This window comes from Chlorocebus sabaeus, chromosome 22 (assembly GCF_047675955.1).
Source record: "Chlorocebus sabaeus isolate Y175 chromosome 22, mChlSab1.0.hap1, whole genome shotgun sequence".
NCBI classification, from domain to species: domain Eukaryota; kingdom Metazoa; phylum Chordata; class Mammalia; order Primates; family Cercopithecidae; genus Chlorocebus; species Chlorocebus sabaeus.
Genome location: NC_132925.1, coordinates 46,219,690 through 46,233,897, shown reverse-complemented (window position 1 = coordinate 46,233,897; position 14,208 = coordinate 46,219,690). Strand labels below are relative to the sequence as shown.

General features: G+C 41.6%; 1 protein-coding gene and 1 pseudogene across 4 annotated transcripts in view; one reads left to right on the top strand and one right to left on the bottom strand.

The window, feature by feature from the left end:
• CHCHD6 (coiled-coil-helix-coiled-coil-helix domain containing 6) overlaps positions 1 to 14,208 on the bottom strand; it is a 238,825-nt gene that overhangs the window by 170,218 nt on the left and 54,399 nt on the right. The gene's annotated exons all lie outside the window — the stretch shown is intronic.
• LOC119625620 (protein RCC2 pseudogene) lies at positions 4,113 to 7,970 on the top strand (annotated as a pseudogene).

Here is a 14,208-nt window from a genome sequence, read left to right as displayed (position 1 = left end):
TAATCTAAGAGAAAACGGACTTTAACTCAACAAGATAAAAAAGATAAAGGGTGTTACACAATGGTAAAGAGTTCAATTTAACAAGAAGACCTAACTATCCTAAATGTATATATACCCAACACAGGAGCACCCAAATTCATAAAGGAAGTTCTTAAAGACCTATGATCAACACCTGTAATCCCAACACTTTGGGAGGCCGAGGCAGGCGGATCACGAGGTCAGGAGATCGAGACTATCCTGGCTAACATAGTGAAACCCCGTCTCTACTAAAAATACAAAAAATTAGCCAGGCATGGTTGTGGGAACCTGTAGTCCCAGCTACTTGGGAGGCTGAGGCAGGAGAATGGTGTGAACCCAGGAGGCGGAGCTTGCAGTGAGCTGAGATTGTGCCACAGTAAGTTGCAACAGAGTAAGACTCTAGCTCAAAAAAAACAAAAAACAAAAAATCTATGACGAGACTAACATTCCCACATAATAATAGTGGTAGATTTTAACACCCTACCGACAGTATTAGAAAGACCACTGAGGCACACAATTAACAAAGACACTTAAGACCTGGACTCAACACTTGACCAAATGGACCTAATATACATCTACAGAACTCTCCACCCAAAAACAACTTCATATTGCCACATGGCACATACGGAATGACTTTTGAGTTAGTAATGAAATTAAGGAAGAAAACAAGAAAGTATTTGTACTAATGAGAACAAAGATACAACATACCAGAATCTGTCAGGACATAGCTAACGCAGTGTTAAGAGGGCAGTTTATAGCACTAGACGCCTACATCAAAAACTTAGAAAGAGCCCCAATGAACAACCTAAATCACAACTAGAAGAACTAGAGAAGCAAGAGCAAAACAGCCCCAAAGCTAGAAGACATGAAATAACCAAAATCAGAGCTGAACTGAAAGAAATTGAGACATTAAAAACCATACAAAAGATCAACAAACCCAGGAGCTGGTTATTTGAAAAAATTAATAAGACAGACAACTAGCTAGACTAATAAAGAAAATAAGAGAGGAGAACCCCCCTTTAGGGGGCCAGGTGCAGTGGCTCATGCCTGTAAGCCCAGCACTTTGGGAGGCTGAGATGGGGGGATCACAAAGTCAGGAGATGAACACCATCCTGGTCAACATGGTGAAACCCTGTGTCTAGTAAAATATGAAAAATTAGCGAAGTGTGGTGGTGTGTGCCTGTAGTCCCAGTTACTCAGGAGGCTGAGGCAGGGGAATCGCTTAAACCTGGGAGGCAGAGGTTGCAATGAGCCGAGATCGTGCCACTGCACTGCAGTCTGGCGACAGAGCGAGACTCCATCTCAAAAAAAAAAAAGAAATGACAAAGGGTACATTACCACTGACCCCACAGAAATACAAAAAACCATCAGAGACTACTACAAACAATTCTATGCAAAGAAACTAGAAAATCTAGAAGAAGTGGATAAATTTCTGGACACACATAACCTCCCAGGACTAAACCAGAAAGAAATTAAATTACTGAACAGACCAATAACAAGTTCCAAAATTGAGTTAGTAATAAAAACCCTACCAGCCAAAAAAAGTGCAAGACCAAATGGATTCACAGCTGAATTCTACCAGATTTATAAAGAAGAAGAGTTGGTGCCATTCCTACCGAAACTATTTCAAAAAATTGAGGAGGAGGGACTTCTCCACAACTCATTCAATGAGGCCAGCATCATCTTGATACCAAAAACCTGGCAGAGACACAACAAAAAGAGAAAGCTTCAGCCCAATATCCTTGATAAACACAGATGCAAAAATCCTAAACAAAATACTAGCAAACCAAATCCAGTAGCACATAAAAAAGCTAATCCATCATGATCAAGCAGGCTTTATCCCTGGGATGCAAGGTTGGTTCAACATATGCATATCAATAAATGTGATTCAACCCATTCACTGAACTAAAAACAAAACCACATGACCATCTCAATAGATGCAGAAAAGGATTCCCATAAAATTCAACATCCCTTCATGTTAAAAACCCTCAATAACTTAGGCATTGAAGGAATATACTTGAAAATAAGAGCTATCTATGACAAATCCACATCCAACATCATATTGTATGGGCAAAAGTTGGAAGCATTCCCCTTGAAAACCGGCACAAGACAAGAATGTCCTTTCTGACCACTTCTATTCAACATATTATTGGAAATCCTGGCCAGAGCAATCAGGCAAAACAAAGAATAAACAGCATCCAAACAGGAAAAGAGGAAGTCAAATTATCCCTATTTGCAGACAACATGATTCTACATCTAGTCTCTCCACAAAGCTCCCTGATCTGATAAACAACTTCAGCAAAGTTTCAGGATACAAAAGCAACACACAAAAATCAGTATTACTGATTGGTTACTATACACCAACAACATCCAAGCCAAGAGCCAAATCAAGAGCACAACACCATTCACAATAGCCACAAAAAGAATAAAATACCTAGGAATACACGTAACCAAAGAGGTAAAAAAAAAATCTCTACTATAAGAATTACAAAACATGGCTCAAAGAAATCAGAGATGACACAAACAAATGGAAAAACATTCTATGCTCATGGATACAAAAAACTAATATCATTAAAATGGCCAAACTGCCCAAAGCAATTTACGGATTCAATGCTATTCCTATCAAATTACCAATGACATTCTTCACAGAATTAGGAAAAACTATTTTAAAATTCATATTGAATTCATATTCAAAAAAGAGCTCGGGCTAGGTGTGGTGGCTTGTGCCTGTAATCTCACCACTTTAGGAGGCCGAGGTGGGTGGATCACTTGAGGTCAGGAGTTCAAGACTAGCCTGGCCAACATGGCAAAACCCCATCTCTACCAAAAGTACAAAAATAATTAGCCAGGCATGGTGGTGCAGGCCGGTAATCCCAGCTACTCTGGAGACTGAGGCAGAAGAATCGTTTGAACTGGGAGGCAGAGGTTGCAGTGAGTCGAGATTGCACCACTGCACTCCAGCCTAGGCAACAGAGTGAGACTCCATCTCAAAAAAACGAAAGAAAAAAAGAGCCCAAATAGCCAAGGCAATCCTAAGCAAAAAGGACAAAGCGGGAGACATCACGTTACCCAACTTCAAACTATACTACAGGGCTACAGTAACCAAAATGGCAGAGTATTGGTACAAAAACAGACACACAGATCAATGGAACAGAACAGAGAACCCAGAAGTAATGCCGCATACCTACGAATCATCTAATTTTTGATGAAACCAGCAATGAGGAAAAGACTCCCTATTCAATAAATGGTGCTGTGATAACTGGTTAGCTATATGCAGAAGAGTGATACTGAACCCCTACCTTATACAACACACAAAATCAACTCGAGATGGATTAAATATTTAAATGTAAAACCCAGAACTATAAAACACTGGAAGATAACTTAGGAGATACCATTCTGAACATAGGACCTGGCAAATATTTCACAACGAAGACACCAAAAGCAATTGCAACAAAAACAAAAATTGGCAAATGGGATCTAATTAAACTAAAGAACTTATGCAGAGCAAATGAAACTATCAACAGAGTAAACATGCAACCTACAAAATGGAACAAAATATTTGCAAACTATACATCTGACAGAGGTCTAATACCTAGAATCTATAAGAAACTTAAGCAAATTAATAAGCAAAAAATAACCCCATTAAGAAGCGCGCAAAGGACATACACGTAGCCAAAGAGCATATGAAAAAATGCTCAACATCACTAACCATTAGAGAAACGCGAACCAAAATCAAAATGAGATGCCATCTTACACCAGTCAGAATATTATTAAAAAGTCAAAAAATAATAGATGTTGGCGAGGTTGTGGAGAAAAGGGAATGCTTATAGACACTGCTGTGGGAATGTAAATTACTTCAGCCTCTGTGGAAAACAATGTGGCGAGATTCCCCAAAGAACTTAAAATTGAACTATCATTCAATCCAACAATCTCATTATTAGGGATATATCCAAAGGAATATAAATTGTTCTGCCATAAAGACACACACACGCATATTGTATTAGTCCGTTCTTGCACTGCTATAAAGAAATACCTGAGACTGGGTAGTTCATAAAGAAAAATGGTTTAACTAGCTCCCAGTTCTGTTATACAGGATGAACAGGTACACAGGAAGAACAAGTTCTTCCTGTGCACGGCTGTACAGGAAGCACAGTGGCTTCTGCTTCTGCAGAGACCTCAGGAAATTTCCAATCATGGTGTAAGGCAAAGGGGGAACAGCTGTCTTGGAAGGCGGAAGCAGGAGCAAGAGAGAGAGAGAAAGAGAGGTTAGGGGAGGTGCTACACACTTTTAAATAAACAGATCTCATAAGAACTCACTCATTATCACACAAACAGCACCAAGGGGATGGTGCTAAACCATTCATGAGAAATCCACCCCCATGATCCAATCATGCCCACTAGGCCCCGCCTCCAAACACTGGGGATTACGATTCAACATGAGATTTGGGCAGGGACACAGACCCAAACCATATCACATATGTTCACTGCAGCACTATTCACAATAGGAAAGACATGGAATCAACCTAAATACTCATCAATGGTACACTAGATAAACAAAATGTGGTACATGTACACCATGGAATACTGTGCAGACATAAAAAAGAATGAGATGATATCCTTTGTGGCAACACAGAGGTGGAGGCCATTATCCTAAGCAAACTAACACAGTAACAGTAAACCAAAGGTTGCATGTTCTCACTTATAAGTGGGAGCTAAACAATGAAAACACTTGGATACTAAGAAGGGAACAAGAGACTCTGGGGCCTACTTGAGGGTGGAAGGTAGAAAGAGGGAGAGAATCAGAAAAAACACCCATTGAGTACTAGGCTTATTATCTGGGTGCTGAAATTATTAGTACACCAAACCCCTGTGACATACAGTTTACCTAGATAATAAACCTGTGCATGCACCCCTGAACCTAAATGTTGAAAATAAATAGAAATAAAAAATAGAAAATGCTTTGGATAAACTAACAACACACAGGTGCCTGGTGGCAAAATCATGGTCTGAACAGAAAAGAGAGCACCTAACAAGCATGGGAGAAAAAGTCAGGAAAGATTCTTTTGAAATCGAGAAATGAGAAAGGGCAGCTGGGACATGGTGACACCAAGAGTAGAATCCCCCAGGCTCATCAAGGGTCTCAGCTACGAAGTGATCGTGTCTGCGGCATATGGGCAGAACCACACCTTGGCCTTGATGGAAACGGGCTCCATGTTTGCGTTTGGGGAAAATAAGATGGGACAGCTGGGCCTTGGCAACCAGACAGACGCTGTCCCCAGCCCCGTGCAGATAATGTACAATGGCCAGCCAATTAAAAAAATGGCCTGTGGGGCTGAATTCAGTATGATAATGGACTGCAAAGGAAACATCTATTCCTTTGGGTGCCATGAATATGGTCAGCTGGGACACAACTTGGATGGGAGGTTCATCGCCCGGGCACAGCAGATAGAGTACAACTACAGACTGGTTCCCCGGTGAGTGGCCATCTTTATCGAGACAGATCCTGCTTGTACCAAATGTAGTTGTGTGAAACGTAGCCTGTGGCACTAACCACACGCTGTTCCTGGACTCCCAGAAGTGAGTCTTCTCCTGGGGCTTTGGTAGCTATGGCCAGCTGGGCCACGCAGAACAGAAGGATGAGATGGTCCTCCACCTAGTGAAGCTGTTTGACTTCCCTGGGCATGGGGCATCCCAAATCTATGCTGGTTACACCTGGTCCTTTGCCGTCAGTGAAGTGGGTGGTCTGTTTTTCTGGGGGGCCACCAACACCTCCCGTGAATCTACCACGTACCCGAAAGCAGTGCAGGACCTCTGTGGCTACAGAATCCAGAGCCTGGCTTATAGGAAGAGCAGCATCATTGCGGCCACCAACGAGAGAGCACCATCAGCTGGGGCCCATCACCGACCTTCGGGGAACTGGGCTACGGGGACCACAAGCCCAAGTCTTGCACTGCAGCCCAGGAGGGGAAGATTCTGGATGGCATTTTCTCACAGAAGGTCACCATGGGCTACTCACACTCCTTGGTGATAGCAAGAGACAAAAGTGAGACCAAGAAAGAGAAGATCAAGAAACCCAGAATACAACTGCCGAACCCTCTGAGGCTCCCGGAGACTCCTCCAAGTCTACACCTCTCATGGCAGCTGTCACTTCCATGTTCACTGGGATGGGAAGTCAAACAAGGAATTTAAAAAAGCAAAAGTTGACCGAAAGTGCATTTTTGTTTAGACTCCATGAGGTTCCATTTTACAAGTGATCCAACGTTTACCTTTTTTTTGTACGCCTTCCAAAGTATGTTTTTCCCCCTTAATGTCGAATTAAAATACTTGCTCATAGTTGACTTACCCTTCCTAAAAAAGAGGCAGAAACTTTGAGCAATCTAGGTTTTTTTTAAGTTTTTTTCTTTCTTCCTCTCCTGAAAACACTCCCCAAAACACCCCTTTCCAGTTATAATTAGCATCGTGATCCAAGCAGATGCTACATAGAAGAGGAATCGCCATTTAATCAGAAAAAATGTCCCTTACAGGAACCAGCAGCAGACAGGCAAAGTCGCCAGCCTGCCTCCATCCGAAATCATGCTCGCATGCTTCAGAAGCATCCGGGTCCTCCTTTCCTGCTTTTTCCTGCAGACTGGCCTAAGCCAATGTCGTTCTGTTTCTCCCCTTGGCTGCCTGTAATCTGCTGTGTCCCCCCTGGAGGGGGCTGGGGGTCTGTGTTTAGCCATTTGTATCTACTCTAGCTGTTAAAGAAGTCCAAATGAAAATCAGGTGATGGTGGAACCATGGGGACTTGGGGGTGGGGCAGAGGTGGGAACATTTGTATCAGCTGAGTCAGCTTCATGGCTCCTTGTGGAGCCAGGGCTGAGCCTTGTCACATGCCCTCATCAATTAGAGATTGATCAGCCAGCAGTCAAGTGGGCATTCTCCAGTCCTTGCAAGAAGGGTCAGCCCTTTCCATACCAGTCTTGATCGCCTTGTGCTTTGGTCTCCTTTTCTCCCCCGCCTGGATCCTGCCTCGCACGGGCCATCCTGCTGCTGAGGCTCGGGGTACCGTTCTGCTGACCCAGCTCCCTTTAGTCATGTTTGCTTGGCTTTGGTACCAAATAGTTGGGATTACCAGAGTGTCCTTCCTTGCGTGTCAGTACGGATGCTGTGACTGCCACCCACGTCCCCGTCAAGTGCCCGTGCCCGAGCTCGCTGTGCTGAGTGACTTACAAGGTGCCTTTCCTGGAACCCTCCTCTCGCCTGGACCCAAGAGAGGCGACAGCTCTGGCTGGGGCTCGTGGTTTCCAGAGGGTCTGGACTGGTTTGGGTGCTTTAAAATATATATGTTTTTTTAATTCAGTGGTGCTTATGGGGCAGATGAAAATAGAACTTAAATGTGAGACTTGGGTGGATGGGAAAGTTAAATATTGGTCTCTTCAAGTTTTTGTTTTGTTTTTGCTTTTGCTATTATTACCACGTCACTGTCTCCATGTTAAAATGCCAAAAATGATCTAGTTGTTGTTGCTTATTTCCCTATTTTCCACCCCAGTCACTCCTTACTGTGACTCCTGCCCTGGAGGGCACGTAGCAGTGTCTGTCCCGCCAGTCCCAAGGCCCTGTGGGAGGAGACTGGCCTACATCTCTCCAAGACTTAGTCTGACGCCAGGCACATCTCTTGTTCTGTGTTCAATCAGTAGTCCAGGGGAGAAGCTTCTGCCACTTCAGAGCTTTGCTAAACTAACCTAATTTGTCTAAATCACCCCAAAACCACTATCTCTGACTCATGCTTCCATGCAACGACCTGATCCGTTTTCCTGGACAGGTCTCTTTCCTGGAACACAGCCCAGGCACCTGTGCTCCTGGAATCCTTGAAGTCTCTCCTTTGAGTTGTGGTCACTGAGAGGGTTGAGGACGTAGCACCCAAGGTCCCAGCCTTTGCAGGGGCTGCCCTGGGCAGAGTTTGACTTAGATTTTCCGGCAGCCTCACGTAAACCTGGCAGCCAGCCTCTTCTAGAACCCTAACCAGGGACTGGAGCAGGAAAGGGACCTTCGAAGTGAAGACGGCCTTGAACCGCACCTCCTTTTAGCTTAGATCGAAAAATGAACTTCCTAATGGGTTAAATCCTTTAAAACAAGGAGCTGGGGAGAAGGGCATCGTGCACTCCTAGAGAAAGGTACTCAGTTGCCCGGCTGGGAACGTGCTTGGCACTGACCCCATGGGCATGTGACTGGTCTTCCACCTCAGGAAAAAAAATTTGAAAGAGGATTAGCATGAAGGGGAATCAAAGAGAAGGCTGTGATTTGGTTGAAGGTGCCTGGTTTAGTGCTGTTAATTGTCTTATTATATATATATACACACACATTTATATTTTTATATATATATCTTAGTTTATATATATATATTTCTTGGAGTAAACATTTTAAATAAATGACATCATTGTCTAAAAAACAAAAAAATATAAATCTGTATTATTGGGACACAGTGTATAAAAATATAATTTGTGACAAAAACATAAATAGGGGAGCAGAGCTATACAGGAGCAGAGTTAGTTGATTTTAGCTTTATTCACTGTGGTAAAATATACATAAAATACGCCATTTTAAGCCTTTGTAAAGCATACAATTTCAGCATTATGTACATCCAAAATGCTGAGTAACTACACCACTATCCATTTCCAAAACTTTTGCATCATCCCACACAAAAGCTCTTTACTGGTTAAACAATAATTCCTCATCTTCCTCTCCCATAGACTCTGGTAACTTCTATTCTACTTTCTGTCTCCATGAATTGACACAGATTTTAAGTTAAACTGATATCAATTCCACTGGATTGTTAGAATGTTGGATGTTAACTGTAATCCCCATTGTAACCACAAAGAAAGTATCTGAAGAAAATATGCTAAATAAAATGAGGATGAGTGTGGTAGTTCACGCTTGTAAGCCCAGCACTTTGGGAGGCCAATGCAAGAGGATCACTTGAGGCCAGGAGTTCAAGACCAGCCTGGACAACATAACAAGACCCCATCTTTAAAAAAAACACAAACAAATAAACAAACAAAAACAATAGTTGGGCATGGTGGCAAACACCTGTAGGCCTAGGCACTTAAGAGGCTGAGGCAGGCTTGTGTGAGCCCAGAAGTTTAAGATTACAGTGAACTATGATCATGCCACTGTACTGCAGCCTGGACAACAGAGCACAACCTTGTTGAAAGAGGAGGGGGAGGGAGAAGATGGGAACAAAAGGGGAGAAAAGGGAAAGGGAGAGGAGCAGAAGGAAAGGAAGAAGAGAGAAAAAGGAAAAGGGAAAAGAAAAAGGAGAAAGAGGAAAGGGGAAAGGAAGAAGGAGAAACGAAAGGAAAGGACGAAAGCAGAAGGGAATCAAATCAGTGAACTACATTAGAAAAATCAACTACATACAAAAGAAGGCAGAAATAGAAGGACTGAGGGACAAGAAAAGCTATACAAATAGCAAAAATGGCAAAAGTCCTTCCTTCTCAATAATTACTTTAAATGTAAATGTATTAAACACTCTAATCAAAAGGCAGAGATTGGCAGAATGGATACATAAGCTGTCTACAAGAGAATTACGTTAGATCCGAAGGCACATAGGTTGGAACTGAAAGTATGCAAAATAACTAAAAGAGCTGGGTGGCTATAATAATATGCAGAAAAAAGTAGACTTTAAGTAGAAAATAGTCACAAGAAACAAAAAAGGATGTATGTTAATAAAAGAGTCAATTCATCAAGAAGATATATTAAGTATAAATATACATGCACCGAAAAACAGAGCTCCAAAGTATTGGAAGCAAACATTCATAAAATAAAAGGGACAAATAGTTCTAAAATAATAGTTCAAGATTTCAATACCCTATTCTCAATAATAAACAGAACAATTTGACAGCAGATTAATAAGAAAACAGAGGACTTGAACAATACTATAAACCAATGAGACTTAACAGACATATGTAGAACACTCCACCATATATTGGGCACAAAACAAGCTTCAATAAATTTAGATGACAGAAATCATAAGAAGTATCTTCTCCAATCACAATGGAATGAAGGCAGAAATCAATGAGAAGGAAAACTGAAAAATTCACAAATATTGTGGAAATTACATACTCAACAACCAATTTATCAAAGAAGAAAACAGGGAAATTAGGATATAACTTGAAATGGATGAAAACAAAAATACAACATACCAAAACTTACAGGACAAAGGGAAAGCAGTGCTCAAGGGGAAATTTATAGCATACATCTTTACATTACAAGAAAGATCTCAAACTAATAAACTAAGTTTATACCTTAAAGAACTAGAAAAAGAGTAAACTAAACCCAACGCTGGCAAAAGGAGGGAAATAATAAAGATTATTAGAGTGGAGACAAATGAAGCAGAGAATAGAAAAACAAAAGATAATCAATGAAGTCAAAAGTTGTTTCTTTTAAAAGATCAACAAAATTGACAAGCCCTTAGCAAGACTGACAAAGAAAAAAGATAGCAAATACAAATACCTAAAATAAGAAATAAAAATAGAGACATTACTAATGACTCTACAGAAATAAAAAGGACATAAAGAGCATTATAAACAAATATATGCCAACCAATTGGATAACCTGGATGAAAAGGACTAATTCTTAGAAACACACAAATTACCTAAACTGACTCAAGAATAAATAGAACATTTCAAAAGACTTTAACAAGAGTAATCAAAGTCAGTAATCAAAAACCTCCCAACAAGGAAAAGTCCAGAACCAGATGGCTTCAGTGGTGAACTCTACCAAACATTTAAAGAACAATTAACAAGACTGGGTGCGGTGGCTCACACTTGTAATCCCAGCACTTTAGGAGGCCAAGGCAGGAGGATCACTTGAGGCCAACAATTTGAGACCAGACTGGTCAACATAGCAAGACCCTGTCCCTACTAAAAAATAAAATTAGTCAGGAATGGTAGTGCATGCCTACAGTCACATATACTTGGGAAACTGAGAAAGGAGGACTGCTTGAGCCCAGCCATTGGAGGCTGGAGTGAGCTACGATGTGTAGAATGTGACCTTACTTGGAAATACATAATTATATTCTTTACAGATGTAATTAGTTAAAATGAAGTGGGCCCTAAATGTCATATAATTGGTGTCCTTTGAAGACGAGGAAAATTTGGATACAGAGACAGACACAGAGGGAAGAATGCCATGTGAAGATGGAAACACACAAAGATGTGGAGCAGCTGGACCTCTCATCTCCAAGATGTGGAGAAACTGGTAAGAACGTAAAATGGTGCAGCTGCTATAGAAAACAGTAAGGCAGTTTCTAAAAATATTTAAAACAAAATTAATCCATGATCCAACACTTTTACTTATGGGTGTGTGTGGGTATATATATTGGCAGGGCACAGTGGCCCATGCCTATAATCCCAATGCTTTGGGAGGCCAAGGCAGGAGGATCACTTGAGGCCAGGAGATCGAGACGAGCCTGGGCAACAGAGCAAGATCCTCTCTCTACAATTTTTTTTATTAGGTGGGTATGGTGGTGCACATCTGTAGTCCCAGCTACTCAGGAGGCTGAGGCAGGAGGATCACGTGAGCCCAGGAGTTTGAGGTTACAGTGAACTATGATTGTGCCACTGCACTCCAGCCTGGGTGACAGGGCAAGACCTGTCTCCAAATGAAGAAAAAAAAAAAAAAAAGAATTGAAAGCAGGGTCTTGAAGAGATATTTGCCCTCTCTTGTTCACAGCATTACTCACAATAGCTAAAAAGTAGAAATAACTCAAGTGTCCATCAACAGATGAATAAATGTGGCCTGTCCATACAATGGACTATTGTTTAGCTTTAAAAAGGAAAGAAATTCTGACACATGCTATAACACAGATAAACCCTGAAGGCATTATATTAAGTGAAATAAGCCAGTTACAAAAGGACAAGTACTGTTATGATTCCACTCATATAAGGTCCCTAGAGTAGTGAAATTCATAGAGACGGAGTAGAATGCAGTAGCTGACAGGACTGAAGATATGGGAAATGGGGAATTTTTGTTTGATGGGTACAGTTTCATGTTGGAATGATGAAAAAGTTCTGGAAAAGGAGAGTGGTGATGGTTGCACAACATTGTGAGTATAATTAAAGCCAATGAATTGTATACTTAAAAATGATTTAAATGGCAAATTTTACTTTATATATATTTACCACAATAGAAGAACTGAAAAAAAAATCAAGAATCATCAATGGGCAGAAAATTATTAGATGAAAGGCTGGAAACAGGATATCCCACACACTAGAAAAGCATCAACACAAAGATTACTTACTAATTTCAAAAAGGAACAGGTACCTGATATAGTTTGGGCATTTGTCCCCACCCAAATCTCATGTGGAAATGTAATCCCCAGTGGGACGTGGGGCCTGATGGGAGGTGTTTGGGTCATGGCGCACATCCTTCGTGGCTTGGTGCTGTCCTCACCATAGTTAGCAAGTTTTCACAAGATCTAGTTGTTTAAGTGTGTGGCACCTCCGCAGCCCTTGCTCCTGTTCTCACCATGTGAAATGCCTGCTCCCGCTTTGCCTTCCCACCATAAGTAAAAGCTTCCTGAGGCCTCTCCAAAAGTGAGCCGATGCTAGTGCCATGCTTCCTGTATAGTCTTCAGAACCCTGAGCCCATTAAACCTCTTCTTTATAAATTACCCAGCCTCAGGTATTTCATCACAGTAATGCAAGAACAGACCCTTACCATAGCAAAATGTGGTATAAACCACCTTAACCAAGTAATCAAATTTAATAGTGCCAAGAGTGAGAGTAGCTGCCATCATGTACCTCCTGACGCGATACAGTGAGAAGAGCACAAAGGCACCCAGTATCACCTATTTGACCAAAATATTTAACCTGAACCTCATCATGAGGAAAAGATCAGAGAAATCCAAGTGGTTTTGTAGAGACAGTCTAGCTGGGATCTTCAACGTCAATGTCATAAAGACTAAATAAGGCCTGGGAAAATGTTCTACTCAATTAAAGCATGCAAGAGAGACACAGCAACTATAAGAAATGCATGTACTTGACTGAATCTTGGAATTCCAAAAGACCACTACAAAAGACTTGATTGGGACAACAAGGTAAACTGAATGTAGCCTATATGTTAGGTAGAAAGTACAATCATCTTATTGTGGTGAGACAGGAGAATGTTCTTGTTCTTAAGGGGATGAGATGCATACTCAAGTATTTATGGATGAAATTACAATATATCCGAGTAACTCTTACATGACTCAATAACAATACAGGTAGAGTGAGGCCTGGAGAACACTCTGGCTTTGGAAGGCAGGAAAAGATCTGAGTGAATCATTTCAGAAGAGTAGTAGGGCTAACCACTGGATTACAAGAACACCACAAATGAACAGGCAATGAGAAATGAGAGCTGCTGGTAGAAGGTGGCAGGGCTGCAGGAGGCCACAGGACTGGACTGGCGAGAATAGGCAGACCTGACCACGCTGGTGAGCTGAGAGCAAGAGGTAGCGGAGAGGGAGAAAGCACACAGGGCCCACAGATGCAATCCAAAGCAGAGCACAAAAAGTGAAGACTTATTCCAGGAAGGGTATTGACCATTTATTCTTTACTGAACATCAGTCAAAAGGAAATGAGCTTCAATTACAACATAAGTGACGCAGGGTAGACAGAAGGGGTGGCTTTCTAAAAGAACGCATTCCAGTACTGAGGTAATGAGAGAGGAGGACACAGGGCGGTCTCAGACGCATCCCTCCTATGAGTGACCTGGCAAAGGAAAGTCTTACTGGCTCAATTCGTCCTCCTCCTATAGTTCAAAGACTGCACACAGCTCCTTGCTCACCTACAAACTTGAGAGTGGCTAAAAATAGGACAGCAAAGAACTGGCTTAATAGACATTATCTTAAGTTAAAAGAACAAAAGTCAACCGCTTAGTGCGATCCCACATGCATCCCATGAAATCACTTTTACCAAAACATCCATTTTCCCAACCCATCTTCCTCACAAGAAGAAAGCAATCATCCTCCACCGTGTCTACCTTCAGACTGAACGAATGGCCAAAAAGACACAGTGTAACATGCTTTGATTTGCTGTGAGAAATGAGATGTAGTTCAACACCACTGTGATTTGTAATGCCATTTACATAATTAAACATACAGACAAGTGGCATGAGGAGGTGGATATGGTTAATGGAGTTGCAGAAGAGCTAAAAATAGCAGACACA